At 25.6% G+C, this 23,874-nt stretch overlaps 1 pseudogene; it reads left to right on the forward strand.

Moving 5' to 3' along the window:
* The first annotated feature begins 19,000 nt into the window (after positions 1 to 19,000).
* Positions 19,001 to 23,874, forward strand: part of LOC134326300 (zinc finger protein 850-like) — a 150,301-nt pseudogene continuing 145,427 nt past the window's right edge.

Here is a 23,874-nt window from a genome sequence, read left to right on the forward strand (position 1 = left end):
GAAGCCATATCAGTGTTCAGAGTGTGGAAAGAGTTTCATTCAAAGTAGTGACCTTAAAGTACACCAGCGTGTTCACACAGGAGAGAAACCGTATCACTGCTGTGAGTGTGGCAATAGTTTTGCTTACAGTAATGCACTTAAAGTACACCAGCGTATTCACACAGGAGAGAAACCATATTACTGCTCAGAGTGTGGAAAGAGTTTTGCTCACCAGGGTAACCTTCAAAAACACCAGCGTATTCACACAGGAGAGAAACCATATTACTGCTCAGAGTGTGGAAAGAGTTTTGCTGAACATAGTACCCTTCAAAAACACCAGCGTATTCACACAGGAGAGAAACCATATAACTGCACTGAGTGTGGAAAGAGTTTTTCTGAACATGGTACCCTTCAAAAACACCAGCGTATTCACACAGGGGAGAAACCGTATTACTGCTCAGTGTGTGGACAGAGTTTTGCTGAACATGGTACCCTTCAAAAACACCAGCGTATTCACACAGGGGAGAAACCATATCACTGCTCAGAGTGTGGAAAGATTTTTGCTCATGAAAAGAATCTCAAACAGCATCAGCGTATTCACATAGAGAAACTACATCACTGTTAAGAGTGTGGGAAGTATTTTATTGCACATTATGTTCTCCAACAACACCAGCGCATTCACACAGGAGAGAGGTTGTATAACCGTTCACTGTCTGAAAAGAACTTTAGTGAAAGGAATATTCTTTAAGTACACTACACCAGCGCATTCACATAAAAGCATGACCCATACTGCTGCTTATAGTGCAGATGAAGTTTTACTGAAAGCAGCATTTTTAATAGACACCAGTACGGTCACACAGAAGTTACGTTTTTGTGACTGAAGTCGTCTTGAAAAACACCAGCGCATTCAGAGGAGAAAATAAAATGATACTCCACTACTGCATGTACAGAAAAAGCGATGTGTAATTTTTTCTCTTATAGTTTTCATTTTCTACTAATATCCACTAGAACTGTTCTGCTTCAATTATCAAATGTACATGATGGTATGAATATGATCATTAATCATCAAATGTAATGTGGTGTAATGTACCAACCTCAGATCTGAATCTGTTTTTATTCATTATTCAAGTTTAATCTACTTTAATAAACACAGAACAACTTTTACTTTCAAGTGGAAGAATTTTACCCTGGTCTTTATGGTGTTTGCAAAAATTCTTCATATTAAGAATGCTAAGTTTTTATAAATGAATAGCCTCTTACTTTAACACTTCTAGATCTACACTCCAAAATTCTAGTCTTTAGATGATTTCCACTTAGCAAATAATGAACCGTCCTCAACCAGAATGTACATGAGAAGGTGTGAATGGAGGGCTGTGGACTGAACAGTGTTGCATTGTTCTATCATCATGAGTCTTTGTTCTTTGTGAAAGGCTGAACGACGGACGTCTATAAGAAGCAGCTTGTTTACAACATCTCTCGCTTATGGCCACACCACCCTGAGAACACCAGATCTTGGAAGCTAAGCAGGTTCGGACCTGGTTAGTACTTGGATGTGAGACCGACTGGGACTACCAGGTGCTGGAAGCTTTTATCCACACACACCCACCTTCACTCCAAACCTCCTGTTACACACTGACCCAGCGGCTTTTTCTTCATCAAAGCTACACAATGAGACGAAGATCAGCTCATACTTTCATTCTTACTACAGTAAAACACATTCAACTGACTTTTAAAGTGTCATCGCCATCTAGTGGTGCTAGAAATAAATTACAGCTTTTTGCTTATGTACAAATTTGTGACATTACTATTATTATTTTATTTTTATAATTATTAATTGTTGCTGTTGTGTTTGTTGTAATAAAAATAAACTCCTCATGTTTTAACGTGTAAAACCATAAACAGCACCGTCTATAAAGATGAATCCTCTTGTGCTTATTGACTAGTTGGTTTGTAGTGTTATTTTTAAGCTTCTACTGGTGTGAATGTGTGAGTTGGAAAACAAAACATGACATTAGAGAAACTGCTTGGAAGAACGTCTAGGACTGACTGTAGTCCTCTCTAAAGCTACCTGAGCAGTGTTGGGGTAGTTACTCAAAAAAGTAATCCATTACTCATTACTTATTACTTAACTAAAACTGTAATGGGATTACTTTACTCATTACATCCTGGAAAATGTAAAATGTTCCTCATTACTTTACTTTCACGTTACAATCTAAAACCCAAACAAATACTGTATACTGGGATCACATCTACAAACAAATTCCATTTATTTACTTTATTTATTTAGTTTCAGAAAAATCCTCTCTTGTGCAGAGATGTGCCTGTGTTTGTTTCTGCTTTAAAACATACACGCCATGAACCAATCAGATTTAACATCATTAAACAAGTTTATTCCTTAATTATTTGTCCTTATACTAGAGGAGCGACTCGGTTCCTTTAGTTCATTTCAAAGAATCGTTCAATAGAATCGGTTCGTTCCCCCAACACTGTAGCTGAGAGATACAGGGCTAATGGAGATGTTTTACTGCTAAGCTGCTGTTCAACTCCAGTCCAGTTGGTGACGCTGGTGCGTCTTAAGTTGTTCTGCCAACCGCCATTAAACATCATAAGAAGAACAAGAAGCTGCTGTGTTTGTACTGTAGAGCCTCATCTGTAAGTAAAATATGTATTTAATTATAACCCTTATATTTAATTATAACCACATTCTAATTAATAATAAAACTAGAGTTCATAATAAAACATCACTGTGAGGATTTGAGGAGTTTTAACTCCAGTTTTATTTAAACACACAAACTTTTAGCTGCTCCGCTAACTGTTAGCATCACACATGATTCAGTACTGATGAACCGATTCATTGAACCGATGAATCAGTGGATTGTAACGGATTCAGAGTTTATTCATTATTAAATCTCACATTTTGATATAAACGCGTCACATTTTCAGCTTTGTTTACAGTTTGTAATGTTTGATAGAAACAGCGAGTTCTTGTAGCTTTGTTTACAGGTTGTTTTACAGGTTTATAGTAAAAGTTAAAAGTATTAGTACAGCACTGTTATTGGGAGTGGATGAGAAACTAGATGTAAAGAACATCAGACTTCATCATTTCACTTTGGGCCACAAAACCACTTCCACCAAACTCAAAGGGTTGTTTCCCAGACAGGGATTAAGGTTTATAGTCCAGGACTACATTTAGCTTTAAATAGAGAATCTCCATTCAAAATGCTGTGTAGTCTAGGACTAGGCTTAATCCCTGTCTGTGAAACCAACCCAAAAAGTTCTATTAGAAGTCTTTTCTGTCTGATGCTGCTCAGTCCCACAATAGTTTCAACATTTTCACTCTGTTTACAGCCTCACAGCATTAAAAATAAACAGTTAAAGAGTCTAAAAGAATTTTCCTGGATTTCTCTTTAATAGGGAATAAAGTACATTTGTCTATCTGTCTGTCTGCCTGTCAGATCTTTTAATAATGCAGTAAGAGGGACACGTCACCCCCATAGATCTACAAAATGAAGGATTCCAAGTGAAACTAATAAAAAAGGAGGAGGAAGAAGATGGAAGTTACTTCTGTAAGTAAATGTGGAGCAATTTGCCATGTTAGTACAGTACAGTGTGGTTAGTATAGTAGAACTAATAAGAACATTTAGATAGTGGGATTAGAACCTGTACTGTACCGTACTGTCCTGTGTAGAAGTGCTGATACATTCCAGTCTGGATTAAATCTAAGTAGTATTTATTTGTGGTAACTAAACCCACAACCTTCAGTTTCCTCCAGTGGTTGAGTTTCTTCTTCACATATTGATGAATTTCAGGTGAAGGATCTTTAATCCCTGTGGAACACGTCACCTCTGAGGAACACCTCACCCCAGAGGACCAACAGTGTGGAGGTTTCCAGATGAAGCCTGTGAAGAAGGAAGAACCTGAAGATAAAGATGAACTCAGTAAGTAAAAATAACATTTATTATTGAATTTATTTGTGTCTATCACTAATACTAACACTAACAGCACCACTAAACCCTCACAGTCACACAAACGACTCTAATCTCTATTTACACAAATAAAGAAAACCGTCGACCCCAAATGTGAGAATCTGTTCAGCCATGATAATAGAGACAGCAGCTGATCTGGTGTTAAGAACCACACAAACTACAATAATGATAATAGTAATAAGTTTAACTTATATAGCGTCTTTCACCAAACTCAAGGTCGATGTACAATGACAAAACAAACATAACAGAAGGGATCGATTACACATAGAATTCAAGAAGAAAAATTAAAATATTGTGTATAGAGAAATTCACAGGGAGAAGAGATCCAGCAAAGAGTCGAGCAGAGAGTTCTAGAGTGCCTCCCATAGTGGACAACCTAAAGAAATTAATCATTCATGATGCATCATGGTACAGGACTTTATCATCAGATCTCAGTTTAACATTTACTAACAATCTTTATTATTTATAATGATATAAATGCAGGGCTCTAGAGTGCGACCAATTTGGTCGCACATGCGACCTAATTTCTCAATGGTGCGACTAAAAAAAATCTCAGGTCGCACCGGTGCAACCAGCAGTTCAAGGGGAAAAAAGTCTCCGCTACTCTGAAAGTCTTCCTGTGGTACAACAACAGACACACATCAGGCCCATATCATGGTCTAAACCAATCAGAGACAGTGAAGAGCGGGACAATATTGTATCGGTGATATCAGAGCCGTAGATAGAGAGAGTTGCGACACTCCTTGATCTCGCCGCTACGCGGTCACGTGGTTCATGTCACCCTCCAATAGTTCCAAACAAACCCGGCGCTGTCATGTTCTCATATGGGACAGGCAGCAGTGAGTGAAATATTAAACAGTAAATAATAAACATTTGTACAATTTCTGGGTATTTTCAACTGCGTTTACATTTACTGCATCTGCTTTAATATCAATTTGGTATATGAAGTGGAAGATTGATGTTTATAATGACTTAATAGGTCGTTCTTGTTAACACACAGTACATTATATTAGCATACATTACATAATGCGATATCATTAAGTAGTAGAGACAATATACAGTACAGAGATTAGACAGTTTTTTATGTTTTGTTTTTTACATAAACTAATCTCCCTTCACTTTCCTGAGGATTCATAATAATAATCATTTTGGTTAAACACTAAGCCATGTGGCTGGATTCATAAGGTTTACCTGCACTGAATGAACAGATTCATAAACACACTACCGTACCAATACCTTTAACATTATAGTGCAGGTACATGAAATAGCATTAATTCATGTCTTATTTCATGAGTAAGTAATAATTTATTCCTACATGTAATACATGAATTAATTCATAATTAATATGCACTAGTTCATTTTGTCTAATGTAAGTGGTGGACAAGGTACACAAACCATGTAGTTGAGTTGAAGTAGAGATATCCAAGGTAACATATTACTCCAGTAAAAGTAGTAGTAAAAGTAAAAATACTCTTTACCTCCACTAAAGTACTAAACTAAATTTACCTTCAAATGTACTTAAGAATGAAAGTAAAAGTATAATGATTTATTATGGCTCTGATGTTTTATTATCATTTCTGTAACAAGACTCTTGATTAATCAACTTTTAATTAATCAATTTTAGGTGAAAAGACTCTAGTGTCAATAATTTAGCTTAGCTGACTAAGCTAAATTCAGTTATACCTATTAATTAAGATAAACATGTAACATTTAGTGCTGAGCAAATGCTAAATAATAACAGTATTACGTATATTAATGACATCAAATTCATTATTTTTTTTAAAACAAAGCAACAAACAGCTAAAAATGCTTGATAAGTAGTGGAAATGAATGGGGCTCTATGGGATGTTTGGAACTATACAGAGCTCCACAACCCGGAAGCTGCACAGAAAATATGTCCCGCCCCCTTTCCAACGGTTCCCTATGGGAGTGTCGCCACTCTGTTCTCTCTACCGCTCTGGGTGATATGTGAGCGACATTCAGCTCAACCAATCAGAATGCAGCACCGGACGTTCAGTTAGTTTAGTTTTGTATATGAGACTCGCCGGACGGCCAAAGTATAAAAGTTCGGTTTCTAGAGCTAGGCAGTTTAAAGTGTTGTAACGCTTACTGAAGTCCTGACTAAACCGTTACAGTGAAGTCTACCTTGTCGTGTGCTTTTACATTTACATTTTCAGCATTTAGCAGACGCTTTTATCCAAAGCGACTTACACAATGATCTGAACACAATGAGCAATTGAGGGTTAAGGGCCTTGCTCAGGGACCCAACAGTGGCAACTTGGTGGTGGCGGGGCTTGAACCGGCAACCTTCTGTTTACTAGTCCAGTACCTTAACCACTGAGCTATCACTGGCCACACATTTTATTCCCACACATTCATCACCACACAGCAAGAGACCCGTAACAGTGGTGAGCCGACCCTCTAGTAGCAATAGGCTAATGCTAGCGGTTAAGTGCGACGATAGCGAAAGTAAAAACACAATAATATTTTCGTTAAGTAAAATATAAAAATAACTAAAAGACAGTGAAGTGTTAGAATACATGTAATCAAAATACACAGTGAGTGCACCGCAATCGATTTTGGAAATCTGTGTAAAAGATCCAGTAAAGCCGATAATATAATGCACTTTATTTAAGATTACACTCTAGAGCCCCATACACACACACACACAAAAAAAAATATATATGGGTCATTCTATAATTTGGGGTACATTCCATGTCCAATGATAATAATTATATTTATTCTAACTATTTTCTTTAAAAATGTCATATTTTACCTATTAATGGAAAACATGTTGTAATATCACAAAAACATTATGTGCATCCTATGCTTCATTTAACTTGAAATTTGTCATGATGTTCCTAAATGAACAGTTTTTGCTGTGTCTGTTTTTTAAGTTGAGGGTGCCTTGGTTTTAAAATAATGAATAAAATCATTAAGGGCAACAACATCTATTTTTTTATTTATTTTAAAAGTTTAAATACCAAAGAAAAATAATATTTTTTAAATTGAGTTTCTCTTTTAAATAATTTAAATATCTTTATTTATTAATGTCCGCAAAAGTTCTGTCAACTATGTTACTAACAGAACTCCACTCAGCAACTCAAAAATGGTTTGTTCTAAAATTATGTGACCAGCATTACATGATATCATTCATCTCTGTAGAGGGTATATTGAACACACTGTGGTGAATGTCCTCTTATTTTTTAAAATATTTTATCTATAATAGAACATTGTCAATGAGTATATTAATTGACCGTCAACTATGTTACATACATTGTTATGGTTAAAATTTTTTTTATAATTTTAATTCAAACGTATGTTCAAATTAGACATTATTCTGTTCAAGAAATGACATGTGGTCAGCCAGGCAAGGTCTACCACTGAAGATATGGGTCAAAATAGGGAAATTGTCAACTATGTTACCTGTCAACTAAGTTACCTAGTAGTCTACATCTACTGTCCCTTTTAAATAAAAAAAAAAAAAATTAATGTTTAAGCTTTGCAAATAGTGAATATGTTATACTAAAGAATATATTAACTTGAACCACTGATTGTTTTATTGAGAGAGAACATTGTTTTTGTACTTTTTTGGTGATGTGAAATGTACCCCAAATTATAGAATGACCCATATACATACATACATACATACATACATACATGAATAGATATACTCTATTATTATTGTTATAATTTTTATAATAGTGTACTATAATGAGATTATAATACTATAATTAACTGTAAAGAGCATGGGAAAACCATGGCCGTCAAAATTGTATTTGTGACTGGTTCTAATACATTTTGAATTGAAAGGATGAAAAGCACAATGCATCTATAAAACACATTACATGCCGCAGTAAATGCACTGCCCATGGGTCCCCTCTCCCCACTGCCTTTCAGCGGCAGACAGCAACAAACATCAACAGACGAGGCCATGTTGACCAGACTGTTATTTAATCATTTACAAGTCAATATTGCCTATATGGACAGCGAAAAAACAAGTGAACCTGTAAAACTGTGGTGTTAAATGTGATGCAGTTGAAAATTAGGGTGCACCTAACTTTTGTGCTGGTGCACCTAAGAAAAAAAGTTAGGCGCACCAGTGCAACCAGTGCAAAAAGTTAGTCTAGAGCCCTGAAATGTATTTATTATTTATAATGTTATAAATGTATATTATTATTTATAATGTTATAAAAGTATTTGATTATTTATAATGTTATAAATGTATATTATTATTTATAATGTTATAAATGTATTTGATTATTTATAATGTTATAAATGTATTTGATTATTTATAATGTTATAAATGTATTTGATTATTTATAATGTTATAAATGTATTTGATTATTTATAATGTTATAAATGTATTTGATTATTTATAATGTTATAAATGTATTTGATTATTTATAATGTTGTAAATGTATTTATTATTTATAACGTTATAAATGTATATTATTATTTATAATGTTATGAATGTATTTGATTATTTATAATGTTATAAATGTATTTATTATTTATAATGTTATAAATGTTTTTGATTATTTATAATGTTATAAATGTATTTGATTATTTATAATGTTATAAATGTATTTATTATTGATGTTATAAATGTATTTGATTATTTATAATGTTATAAATGTATTTGATTATTTATAATGTTATAAATGTATTTGATTATTTATAATGTTATAAATGTATTTGATTATTTATAATGTTATAAATGTATTTGATTATTTATAATGTTATAAATGTATTTGATTATTTATAATGTTATAAATGTATTTGATTATTTATAATGTTATAAATGTATTTGATTATTTATAATGTTATAAAAGTATTTGATTATTTATAATGTTATAAATGTATATTATTATTTATAATGTTATAAATGTATTTGATTATTTATAATGTTATAAATGTATTTGATTATTTATAATGTTATAAATGTATTTGATTATTTATAATGGTATAAATGTATTTGATTATTTATAATGTTATAAATGTATTTGATTATTTATAATGTTATAAATGTATTTGATTATTTATAATGTTGTAAATGTATTTATTATTTATAACGTTATAAATGTATATTATTATTTATAATGTTATGAATGTATTTGATTATTTATAATGTTATAAATGTATTTATTATTTATAATGTTATAAATGTTTTTGATTATTTATAATGTTATAAATGTATTTGATTATTTATAATGTTATAAATGTATTTATTATTGATGTTATAAATGTATTTGATTATTTATAATGTTATAAATGTATTTGATTATTTATAATGTTATAAATGTATTTGATTATTTATAATGTTATAAATGTTTTTGATTATTTATAATGTTATAAATGTATTTGATTATTTATAATGTTATAAATGTATTTGATTATTTATAATGTTATAAATGTATTTGATTATTTATAATGTTATAAATGTATTTGATTATTTATAATGTTATAAATGTATTTGATTATTTATAATGTTATAAATGTATCTGATTATTTATAATGTTATAAATGTATTTGATTATTTATAATGTTATAAATGTATTTGATTATTTATAATGTTATAAATGTATTTATTATTTATAATGTTATAAATGTATTTGATTATTTATAATGTTATAAATGTATTTGATTATTTATAATGTTATAAATGTATTTGATTATTTATAATGTTATAAATGTATTTATTATTGATGTTATAAATGTATTTGATTATTTATAATGGTATAAATGTATTTGATTAATTATAATGTTATAAATGTATTTGATTATTTATAATGTTATAAATGTATTTGATTATTTATAATGTTATAAATGTATTTGATTAATTATAATGTTATAAATGTATTTGATTATTTATAATGTTATAAATGTATTTGATTATTTATAATGTTATAAATGTATTTGATTATTTATAATGTTATAAATGTATTTATTATTTATAATGTTATAAATGTATTTATTATTTATAATGTTATAAATGTATTTGATTATTTATAATGTTATAAATGTATTTGATTATTTATAATGTTATAAATGTATTTGATTATTTATAATGTTATAAATGTATTTGATTATTTATAATGTTATAAATGTATATGATTATTTATAATGTTATAAATGTATTTATTATTTATAATGTTATAAATGTATTTATTATTCATAAAGTTATAAATGTATTTGATTATTCATAATGTTATAAATGTATTTGATTATTTATAATGTTATAAATGTATTTGATTATTTATAATGTTATAAATGTATTTGATTATTTATAATGTTATAAATGTATTTGATTATTTATAATGTTATAAATGTATTTATTATTCATAATGTTATAAATGTATTTGATTATTTATAATGTTATAAATGTATTTATTATTCATAATGTTATAAATGTATATGATTATTTATAATGTTATAAATGTATTTGATTATTTATAATGTTATAAATGTATTTATTATTTATAATGTTATAAATGTATTTATTATTGATGTTATAAATGTATTTGATTATTTATAATGTTATAAATGTATTTGATTAATTATAATGTTATAAATGTATTTGATTATTTATAATGTTATAAATGTATTTGATTATTTATAATGTTATAAATGTATTTGATTAATTATAATGTTATAAATGTATTTGATTATTTATAATGTTATAAATGTATTTGATTATTTATAATGTTATAAATGTATTTGATTATTTATATTGTTATAAATGTATTTATTATTTATAATGTTATAAATGTATTTATTATTTATAATGTTATAAATGTATTTATTATTTATAATGTTATAAATGTATTTGATTATTTATAATGTTATAAATGTATTTGATTATTTATAATGTTATAAATGTATTTGATTATTTATAATGTTATAAATGTATTTGATTATTTATAATGTTATAAATGTATTTGATTATTTATAATGTTATAAATGTATTAATTATTTATAATATTATAAATGTATTTATTATTCATAATGTTATAAATGTATTTGATTATTCATAATGTTATAAATGTATTTGATTATTTATAATGTTATAAATGTATTTGATTATTTATAATGTTATAAATGTATTTGATTATTTATAATGTTATAAATGTATTTGATTATTTATAATGTTATAAATGTATTTGATTATTTATAATGTTATAAATGTATTTATTATTCATAATGTTATAAATGTATATGATTATTTATAATGTTATAAATGTATTTGATTATTTATAATGTTATAAATGTATTTGATTATTTATAATGTTATAAATGTATTTGATTATTTATAATGTTATACATGTGTTTGATTATTTATAATGTTATAAATGTATTTGATTATTTATAATGTTATAAATGTATATGATTATTTATAATGTTATAAATGTATTTATTATTCATAATGTTATAAATGTATTTATTATTCATAATGTTATAAATGTATTTGATTATTTATAATGTTATAAATGTATATGATTATTTATAATGTTATAAATGTATTTATTATTTATAATGTTATAAATGTATTTATTATTCATAATGTTATAAATGTATTTGATTATTTATAATGTTATAAATGTATTTATTATTTATAATGTTATAAATGTATTTATTATTTATAATGTTATAAATGTATTTATTATTCATAATGTTATAAATGTATTTGATTATTTATAATGTTATAAATGTATTTATTATTCATAATGTTATAAATGTATTTGATTATTTATAATGTTATAAATGTATATGATTATTTATAATGTTATAAATGTATTTGATTATTTATAATGTTATAAATGTATTTATTATTCATAATGTTATAAATGTATTTGATTATTTATAATGTTATAAATGTATTTGATTATTTATAATGTTATAAATGTATTTATTATTCATAATGTTATAAATGTATTTGATTATTTATAATGTTATAAATGTATTTATTATTTATAATGTTATAAATGTATTTATTATTCATAATGTTATAAATGTATTTGATTATTTATAATGTTATAAATGTATATGATTATTTATAATGTTATAAATGTATTTGATTATTTATAATGATATAAATGTATTTGGTTATTTACAATGTTATAAATGTATTTATTATTTATAATGTTATAAATGTATTTATTATTCATAATGTTATAAATGTATTTGATTATTTATAATGTTATAAATGTATTTATTATTTATAATGTTATAAATGTATTTATTATTCATAATGTTATAAATGTATTTGGTTATTTATAATGTTATAAATGTATTTATTATTCATAATGTTATAAATGTATTTGGTTATTTATAATGTTATAAATGTATTTATTATTCATAATGTTATAAATGTATTTGATTATTTATAATGTTATAAATGTATTTATTATTTATAATGTTATAAATGTATTTATTATTCATAATGTTATAAATGTATTTGATTATTTATAATGTTATAAATGTATTTGATTATTTATAATGTTATAAATGTATTTATTATTTATAATGTTATAAATGTATTTATTATTCATAATGTTATAAATGTATTTGATTATTTATAATGTTATAAATGTATTTATTATTTATAATGTTATAAATGTATTTATTATTTATAATGTTATAAATGTATTTATTTTTCATAATGTTATAAATGTATTTGATTATTTATAATGTTATAAATGTATTTATTATTCATAATGTTATAAATGTATTTGATTATTTATAATGTTATAAATGTATATGATTATTTATAATGTTATAAATGTATTTGATTATTTATAATGTTATAAATGTATTTATTATTCATAATGTTATAAATGTATTTGATTATTTATAATGTTATAAATGTATTTGATTATTTATAATGTTATAAATGTATTTGATTATTTATAATGTTATAAATGTATTTGATTATTTATAATGTTATAAATGTATTTGATTATTTATAATGTTATAAATGTATTTATTATTCATAATGTTATAAATGTATTTGATTATTTATAATGTTATAAATGTATTTATTATTTATAATGTTATAAATGTATTTATTATTCATAATGTTATAAATGTATTTGATTATTTATAATGTTATAAATGTATATGATTATTTATAATGTTATAAATGTATTTGATTATTTATAATGATATAAATGTATTTGGTTATTTACAATGTTATAAATGTATTTATTATTTATAATGTTATAAATGTATTTATTATTCATAATGTTATAAATGTATTTGATTATTTATAATGTTATAAATGTATTTATTATTTATAATGTTATAAATGTATTTATTATTCATAATGTTATAAATGTATTTGGTTATTTATAATGTTATAAATGTATTTATTATTCATAATGTTATAAATGTATTTGATTATTTATAATGTTATAAATGTATTTGATTATTTATAATGTTATAAATGTATTTATTATTTATGTTATAAATGTATTTGATTATTTATAATGTTATAAATGTATTTGATTATTTATAATGTTATAAATGTATTTGATTATTTATAATGTTATAAATGTATTTGATTATTTATAATGTTATAAATGTATTTGATTATTTATAATGTTATAAATGTATTTGATTATTTATAATGTTATAAATGTATTTATTATTTATAATGTTATAAATGTATTTGATTATTTATAATGTTATAAATGTATTTATTATTTATGTTATAAATGTATTTGATTATTTATAATGTTATAAATGTATTTGATTATTTATAATGTTATAAATGTATTTGATTATTTATAATGGTATAAATGTATTTGATTATTTATAATGTTATAAATGTATTTGATTATTTATAATGTTATAAATGTATTTATTATTCATAATGTTATAAATGTATTTGATTATTTATAATGTTATAAATGTATATGATTATTTATAATGTTATAAATGTATTTATTATTTATAATGTTATAAATGTATTTATTATTCATAATGTTATAAATGTATATGATTATTTATAATGTTATAAATGTATTTGATTATTTATAATGTTATAAATGTATTTATTATTTATAATGTTATAAATGTATTTATTATTTATAATGTTATAAATGTATTTATTATTCATAATGTTATAAATGTATTTGATTATTTATAATGTTATAAATGTATTTATTATTCATAATGTTATAAATGTATTTGATTATTTATAATGTTATAAATGTATATGATTATTTATAATGTTATAAATGTATTTGATTATTTATAATGTTATAAATGTATTTATTATTCATAATGTTATAAATGTATTTGATTATTTATAATGTTATAAATGTATTTGATTATTTATAATGTTATAAATGTATTTGATTATTTATAATGTTATAAATGTATTTGATTATTTATAATGTTATAAATGTATTTTATTATTTATAATGTTATAAATGTATTTATTATTCATAATGTTATAAATGTATTTGATTATTTATAATGTTATAAATGTATTTATTATTTATAATGTTATAAATGTATTTATTATTCATAATGTTATAAATGTATTTGATTATTTATAATGTTATAAATGTATATGATTATTTATAATGTTATAAATGTATTTGATTATTTATAATGATATAAATGTATTTGGTTATTTACAATGTTATAAATGTATTTATTATTTATAATGTTATAAATGTATTTATTATTCATAATGTTATAAATGTATTTGATTATTTATAATGTTATAAATGTATTTATTATTTATAATGTTATAAATGTATTTATTATTCATAATGTTATAAATGTATTTGGTTATTTATAATGTTATAAATGTATTTATTATTCATAATGTTATAAATGTATTTGATTATTTATAATGTTATAAATGTATTTGATTATTTATAATGTTATAAATGTATTTATTATTTATGTTATAAATGTATTTGATTATTTATAATGTTATAAATGTATATGATTATTTATAATGTTATAAATGTATTTGATTATTTATAATGTTATAAATGTATTTATTATTCATAATGTTATAAATGTATTTGATTATTTATAATGTTATAAATGTATTTGATTATTTATAATGTTATAAATGTATTTGATTATTTATAATGTTATAAATGTATTTGATTATTTATAATGTTATAAATGTATTTGATTATTTATAATGTTATAAATGTATTTATTATTCATAATGTTATAAATGTATTTGATTATTTATAATGTTATAAATGTATTTATTATTTATAATGTTATAAATGTATTTATTATTCATAATGTTATAAATGTATTTGATTATTTATAATGTTATAAATGTATATGATTATTTATAATGTTATAAATGTATTTGATTATTTATAATGATATAAATGTATTTGGTTATTTACAATGTTATAAATGTATTTATTATTTATAATGTTATAAATGTATTTATTATTCATAATGTTATAAATGTATTTGATTATTTATAATGTTATAAATGTATTTATTATTTATAATGTTATAAATGTATTTATTATTCATAATGTTATAAATGTATTTGGTTATTTATAATGTTATAAATGTATTTATTATTCATAATGTTATAAATGTATTTGATTATTTATAATGTTATAAATGTATTTGATTATTTATAATGTTATAAATGTATTTATTATTTATGTTATAAATGTATTTGATTATTTATAATGTTATAAATGTATTTGATTATTTATAATGTTATAAATGTATTTGATTATTTATAATGTTATAAATGTATTTGATTATTTATAATGTTATAAATGTATTTGATTATTTATAATGTTATAAATGTATTTGATTATTTATAATGTTATAAATGTATTTATTATTTATAATGTTATAAATGTATTTGATTATTTATAATGTTATAAATGTATTTATTATTTATGTTATAAATGTATTTGATTATTTATAATGTTATAAATGTATTTGATTATTTATAATGTTATAAATGTATTTGATTATTTATAATGGTATAAATGTATTTGATTATTTATAATGTTATAAATGTATTTGATTATTTATAATGTTATAAATGTATTTATTATTCATAATGTTATAAATGTATTTGATTATTTATAATGTTATAAATGTATATGATTATTTATAATGTTATAAATGTATTTATTATTTATAATGTTATAAATGTATTTATTATTCATAATGTTATAAATGTATATGATTATTTATAATGTTATAAATGTATTTGATTATTTATAATGTTATAAATGTATTTATTATTTATAATGTTATAAATGTATTTATTATTTATAATGTTATAAATGTATTTATTATTCATAATGTTATAAATGTATTTGATTATTTATAATGTTATAAATGTATTTATTATTCATAATGTTATAAATGTATTTGATTATTTATAATGTTATAAATGTATATGATTATTTATAATGTTATAAATGTATTTGATTATTTATAATGTTATAAATGTATTTATTATTCATAATGTTATAAATGTATTTGATTATTTATAATGTTATAAATGTATTTGATTATTTATAATGTTATAAATGTATTTGATTATTTATAATGTTATAAATGTATTTGATTATTTATAATGTTATAAATGTATTTTATTATTTATAATGTTATAAATGTATTTATTATTCATAATGTTATAAATGTATTTGATTATTTATAATGTTATAAATGTATTTATTATTTATAATGTTATAAATGTATTTATTATTCATAATGTTATAAATGTATTTGATTATTTATAATGTTATAAATGTATATGATTATTTATAATGTTATAAATGTATTTGATTATTTATAATGATATAAATGTATTTGGTTATTTACAATGTTATAAATGTATTTATTATTTATAATGTTATAAATGTATTTATTATTCATAATGTTATAAATGTATTTGATTATTTATAATGTTATAAATGTATTTATTATTTATAATGTTATAAATGTATTTATTATTCATAATGTTATAAATGTATTTGGTTATTTATAATGTTATAAATGTATTTATTATTCATAATGTTATAAATGTATTTGATTATTTATAATGTTATAAATGTATTTGATTATTTATAATGTTATAAATGTATTTATTATTTATGTTATAAATGTATTTGATTATTTATAATGTTATAAATGTATTTGATTATTTATAATGTTATAAATGTATTTGATTATTTATAATGTTATAAATGTATTTGATTATTTATAATGTTATAAATGTATTTGATTATTTATAATGTTATAAATGTATTTGATTATTTATAATGTTATAAATGTATTTATTATTTATAATGTTATAAATGTATTTATTATTCATAATGTTATAAATGTATTTGATTATTTATAATGTTATAAATGTATATGATTATTTATAATGTTATAAATGTATTTGATTATTTATAATGTTATAAATGTATTTATTATTTATAATGTTATAAATGTATTTATTATTCATAATGTTATAAATGTATTTGATTATTTATAATGTTATAAATGTATTTATTATTTATATTGTTATAAATGTATTTATTATTCATAATGTTATAAATGTATTTGGTTATTTATAATGTTATAAATGTATTTATTATTCATAATGTTATAAATGTATTTGATTATTTATAATGTTATAAATGTATTTATTATTCATAATGTTATAAATGTATTTGATTATTTATAATGTTATAAATGTATTTATTATTTATATTGTTATAAATGTATTTATTATTCATAATGTTATAAATGTATTTGGTTATTTATAATGTTATAAATGTATTTATTATTTATATTGTTATAAATGTATTTATTATTCATAATGTTATAAATGTATTTGGTTATTTACAATGTTATAAATGTATTTATTATTTATAATGTTATAAATGTATTTATTATTCATAATGTTATAAATGTATTTGATTATTTATAATGTTATAAATGTATTTATTATTTATAATGTTATAAATGTATTTATTATTCATAATGTTATAAATGTATTTGGTTATTTATAATGTTATAAATGTATTTATTATTCATAATGTTATAAATGTATTTGATTATTTATAATGTTATAAATGTATTTGATTATTTATAATGTTATAAATGTATTTATTATTTATGTTATAAATGTATTTGATTATTTATAATGTTATAAATGTATTTGATTATTTATAATGTTATAAATGTATTTGATTATTTATAATGTTATAAATGTATTTGATTATTTATAATGTTATAAATGTATTTGATTATTTATAATGTTATAAATGTATTTGATTATTTATAATGTTATAAATGTATTTATATTTATGTTATAAATGTATTTGATTATTTATAATGTTATAAATGTATTTATTATTTATAATGTTATAAATGTATTTATTATTCATAATGTTATAAATGTATTTGATTATTTATAATGTTATAAATGTATTTGATTATTTATAATAATATAAATGTATTTGGTTATTTATAATGTTATAAATGTATTTAATATTTATAATGTTATAAATGTATTTATTATTCATAATGTTATAAATGTATTTGATTATTTATAATGTTATAAATGTATTTATTATTTATAATGTTATAAATGTATTTATTATTCATAATGTTATAAATGTATTTGGTTATTTATAATGTTATAAATGTATTTATTATTCTTAATGTTATAAATGTATTTGATTATTTATAATGTTATAAATGTATTTGATTATTTATAATGTTATAAATGTATTTATTATTTATGTTATAAATGTATTTGATTATTTATAATGTTATAAATGTATTTGATTATTTATAATGTTATAAATGTATTTGATTATTTATAATGTTATAAATGTATTTGATTATTTATAATGTTATAAATGTATTTGATTATTTATAATGTTATAAATGTATTTGATTATTTATAATGTTATAAATGTATTTGATTATTTTCTGCTTCAGAACTGAACAAGGATTTCTGCTGCTCCTCGTGTCCACGTTCCTCTACAACCCAAAATCAGCTCCACAATCACATCAAGAGCTGCAACCATGATAAATATGAGACTCTGGTGAAGATTAAGACTGAACATGAGGATCTGACGCCCACCAGAAGCTCCAGTAATCAGCAAACGTCCTCTGGTACTGTCAGCATTAACACCTCCCTCAGTCCCACACAGGAAGAAGGAAACGTCTGCTCACAGTGTGGGAAGAGCTTCAGATTCCAGAGTGCTCTCAAAATACACCAGCGCATTCACATAGGAGAGAAACCGTATCAGTGCTCACAGTGTGAAAAGAGTTTTAATCATAAGAGTGCTCTTAAAATACACCAGCGCATTCACACTGGAGAGAAACCATATCAGTGCTCACAGTGTGGGAAGAGTTTTATTACACAGAGTCATCTCAAAATACACCAGCGCATTCACACTGGAGAGAAACCGTATCATTGCTCACAGTGTGGGAAGAGTTTTATTACACAGAGTCATCTCAAAATACACCAGCGCATTCACACTGGAGAGAAACCGTATCATTGCTCACAGTGTGGGAAGAGTTTTATTACACAGAGTCATCTCAAAATACACCAGCGCATTCACACTGGAGAGAAACCGTATCAGTGCTCACAGTGTGAGAAGAATTTTTATTGTCAGAGTCATTTAAAAAAACACCAGCGCATTCACACTGGGGAGAAACCGTATCAGTGCTCACAGTGTGGAAAGAGTTTTAATATACAGGGTAATCTTAAAGTACACCAGCGCATTCACACTGGAGAAAAACCATATCAGTGCTCACAGTGTGGAAAGAGTTTTAATATACAGGGTAATCTTAAACTCCACCAGCGCATTCACACTGGAGAGAAACCGTATCAGTGCTCACAGTGTGAGAAGAGCTTTACTGGACAGAGTGATCTGAAAAAACACCAGCGCATTCACACTGGAGAGGAACTGTATCAGTGCTCACAGTGTTGAAAGCGATGTTTTGTATAAAAGTGTCGACTAAATGTGTGTAAATGAGTCTATGAAAGTGAGTGAGCTGAGTGAGTGGGACGGTTAGTGAGTGACGTCTTCAGATTAATTGGTTCTTCATCCAGCTAAACATGGATTCAGTTTAGGAGCTGCTCATTTTTACAGATCTTCACTGTAAGTGTGCAGAATCTCAAATGGTTTTTGTGCTGCCATGTAGCTGGTTGAATGGAGTTAGTGTAGAATTATTGTAGAGACTAGGTGTACTGGCCAGTTAGCTCAGTTGGTTAGAGCGTGGTGCTAATAACACCAAGGTTGTGGGTTTGATCCCTGTACGGTCCACACCCAACTTAACAATTAAAGGTAGCACGTCTGAGAGAGAGTCAGGTGAGCATGTGCTGCATATCAGGACTTTCTAACCTGAGTAATTTAATCACTGAAAGTAAGAATACCACCCTGTTCTTCTGCCATCTTTAATTCTGGCTTTATTTCACCTAATGAACGTGGCATGATCTTTATAAATGCTTACAATCAATTCTGTCAATGGCAAAAATAAATAAATAAAAAGAGAACTGCTGTGTAATTTAGTGAATTCTTGCACTGCACATGGCAGAAGACTAAAAGAAATTTAGACCGTGTAGAATAAAAGTATTAGGAAAGTATGAGGTTAAAAGCATCAGCTTTTATTTATTCTTAAAAGAAAAATACATGAACCTCAGTCATCTCACACGAAGATCTGTTCTGCTCAACAACAGTAAAGCTCTCCATCGTTTCTGTGTGGCAGCTCCATAACTGAAGGGCTGTCAGTGTAGAATCGGGTATTTGGGTATATGACCTGCCCTTGAACATTGGCCGGTTAGCTCAGTTGGTTAGAGCGTGGTGCTAATAACACCAAGGTTGTGGGTTCGATCACCGTATGGGCCATACCCACTTTTGGACTTAAACTAAAAAAACAAGTGATCCTTCTCTAACTAGCAGGTCCTGTTAACCTGGGCTTCAAACGTTGTCTCAGCAAGTGTGAGATCTTTTTAAAGCCCCTCTCATTCAAGTCAGAAACATGCCATTATTTCAATTTGCCAAACTTAATGTTGATCAACCGAACATGAGACACAACAACAATGTGTAGTCCCACAGAATAGTGAAAATAAGTAACTGAAAAACATCCAGTAAACAACAGTCCTACAAGCACAAATATCCACCTGATAAGTCACCAGAGACCGGCTGTCCAAAGTTGAAGAACGTCCTTTTGGTTTCCATAGACGTTAAATGAAGATACTCACCCAACGTGAGGCTCGAACCCACGACCCTGAGATTAAGAGTCTCACGCGCTACCGACTGAGCTAGCCGGGCTTAAGCAGCATGTCAGAACAGACAGCTCATCGGTCAGACCAGGGGTGTCAAACTCATGGCCCGCGGGCCACATCCGGCCCGCCATGTCATTTTATGTGGCCCGCGAGAGGTTTAACGACTGTACGATTGTTGTGATGGGTTGAGTCATTACAGAGACCGTACTAGTGTAATGGGAGTCCTGCGACTTTAAGAGACAACGTGACATCGTAGTCATGGCAACTAACTTTAACCTTCGCTAGAAGCCATGTGACTTTTACGGCAAAAGAACGCGGGGTAGTGTAGTCAGTAATGTAAACAATAATAAATAAATACAGATAATTATCTTGCAGTATAATACAGAAGCACCGTCTGTAAGTAGTGTAACACGTGTAACAGATGTAACACTTGACTACAGCTGTGTGCTTTTACTGTATTAAGTTCTTTATTGTTTTTATTGTTTGTATGTTTACTTTATTTTGATGCACACAGTGTATCACACAGCTGGCGAGCAAATAAACCGACTGTATTCTGAAGGGAGCTGTCTGTCTGTCTGTGTGTCTGTCTGTCTAGCTGAGAAAGGGGGATAAACTATTAGTAAGGGGAGAATGATTGTCTTAAAAATACACTGTAAAATCCTAAACAAACTGCATCTCTCAAAATGCCTAATTTTGTTACATGTAAAGTGACACAGCCCACCAGTAGATGATGTTAAGAAATATTTACACAATCCCAAAATGTGCAAGAAGATAAGCAGGGCTCTAGACTAACGTTTTGCACTGGTTGCTTTTTTTCTTAGGTGCACCAGCACAAAAGTTAGGTGCACCCAAATTTTCGACCGCATCGCATTTAACACCGCAGTTTTACAGGTTCACTTTTTTTTTTTTTTTTTTAATCACTGTCCATACAGGCAATATTGACTTGGAAATAACTAACAATCTGGTCAACATGGCCTCGTCTGATGATCTGTTTGCTGCTGCCTGACAATGAAGGGCAGTGGGGAGAGGGGACACTTGGGCAGTGCATTTATCGCGGCATGTAATGTGTTTTATAGATGCATTGGGCTTTTTCAGCCTTTCAATTCGAAATGTATTAGAACCAGTCACAAATATACTATTGCCGGCCACTGTCTTCCCATGCTCTTTACAGTTAATATACTGTAGTAATTATACAGTTAATACAGTTAATTATAGTATTACAGACTAATTATAGCACACTTATAAAAATTATAAAAATAATAGAGTAAATGTGTATGTATGTGTGTATATCTATTTATGTATGTGTGTGTATATTTAAAATTATATGTACTGTATATGTTTGTGTGTGTGTTAGAGTGTAATCTTAAATAAAGTGCATTATATTATCGGCTTTACTGGATCTTTTACACAGATTCCCAAAATCGCTTGCGGTGCACTCACTGCGTATTTTGACTACATGTATTGTAATATATTTTGGTCTTTTAGTTATTTTTATATTTTACTTAACGAAAATATTGTCGTGTTTTTACTTTCACTATCGCGGCACTTTACCGCTAGCATTAGCCCCTTGCTACTGTAGAGGGTCGGCTCACCTAGCCGCTGTCCGGTGGGGATGCTGCGGGTCTTTTGCTGTGCGGTGGTGGAGGTGTGGGAATAAAGGCACACGACAGGGTAGAGTCACTTTAACTGTTTAGTCAGGACTTAAGTGAGCGTTACAACACTTTACACCGCCGAGCTCCAGAACCCGAACTTCCATTCTGGGGACATCCGGCGAGTCTCATATACAAAACTAAACTTACGGCAGAACGTCCGAACGCACGTGTATAAACCTGGTGCTGCATTCTGATTGGCTGAGCTGAATGTTGTTTACATATCGCCGCTACAATATTGTCCCGCCCTTCACTATCTCTGATTGGTTTAGACCATGATATTGGCCTAATGTGTGTCTGTTGTTTTTTTTTTCCCTCGGACGCCTGGTCGCACCGGTGCGACCTGAGATTTTTTTTAGTCGCACCATTGAGAAATTAGGTCGCATGTGCGACCAAATTGGTCGCACTCTAGAGCCCTGATAAGTAAGAAAATTAAGCAGAAGGAGGAAATGTAATGAAAGTGAAAACAAGTTTGTGCTTCAGGAAGAGAAACCGGTGCATCTCTTGTGTTATGAGGCCGTGTCTGTGGTAAAGGAGGACAATATAAATGCAGAATTCAGCCTCCAAGAAAAACAACAGACTGCAATCACAGCAGGATACGTTACAATTGGCCGTTTGAGGGCCACCATAATGCTAATGTGGCCCTTGGTGAAAATGAGTTTGACACCCCTGGTCTACACTAAAAGTTTTAGTGCGCATTTAAATCCTGTTTTAGGGTACTGATCACATTGTCTACACTAAAAGTTTTAGTGCGCTTTTAAACCCTGTTTTACGGTACTGATCACATTGTCTACACTAAAAGTTTTAGTGCGCTTTTAAACCCTGTTTTACGGTACTGATCACATTGTCTACACTAAAAGTTTTAGTGCGCTTCTAAACCTTGTTTTACGGTACTGATCACATTGTCTACACTAAAAGTTTTAGTGCGCTTCTAAACCTTGTTTTACGGTACGACGCTCTGACTTAGTACAGAGATTAAAACAGAAAGAAGTTT

This window comes from Trichomycterus rosablanca, chromosome 14 (assembly GCF_030014385.1).
Source record: "Trichomycterus rosablanca isolate fTriRos1 chromosome 14, fTriRos1.hap1, whole genome shotgun sequence".
Lineage (NCBI taxonomy): Eukaryota > Metazoa > Chordata > Actinopteri > Siluriformes > Trichomycteridae > Trichomycterus > Trichomycterus rosablanca.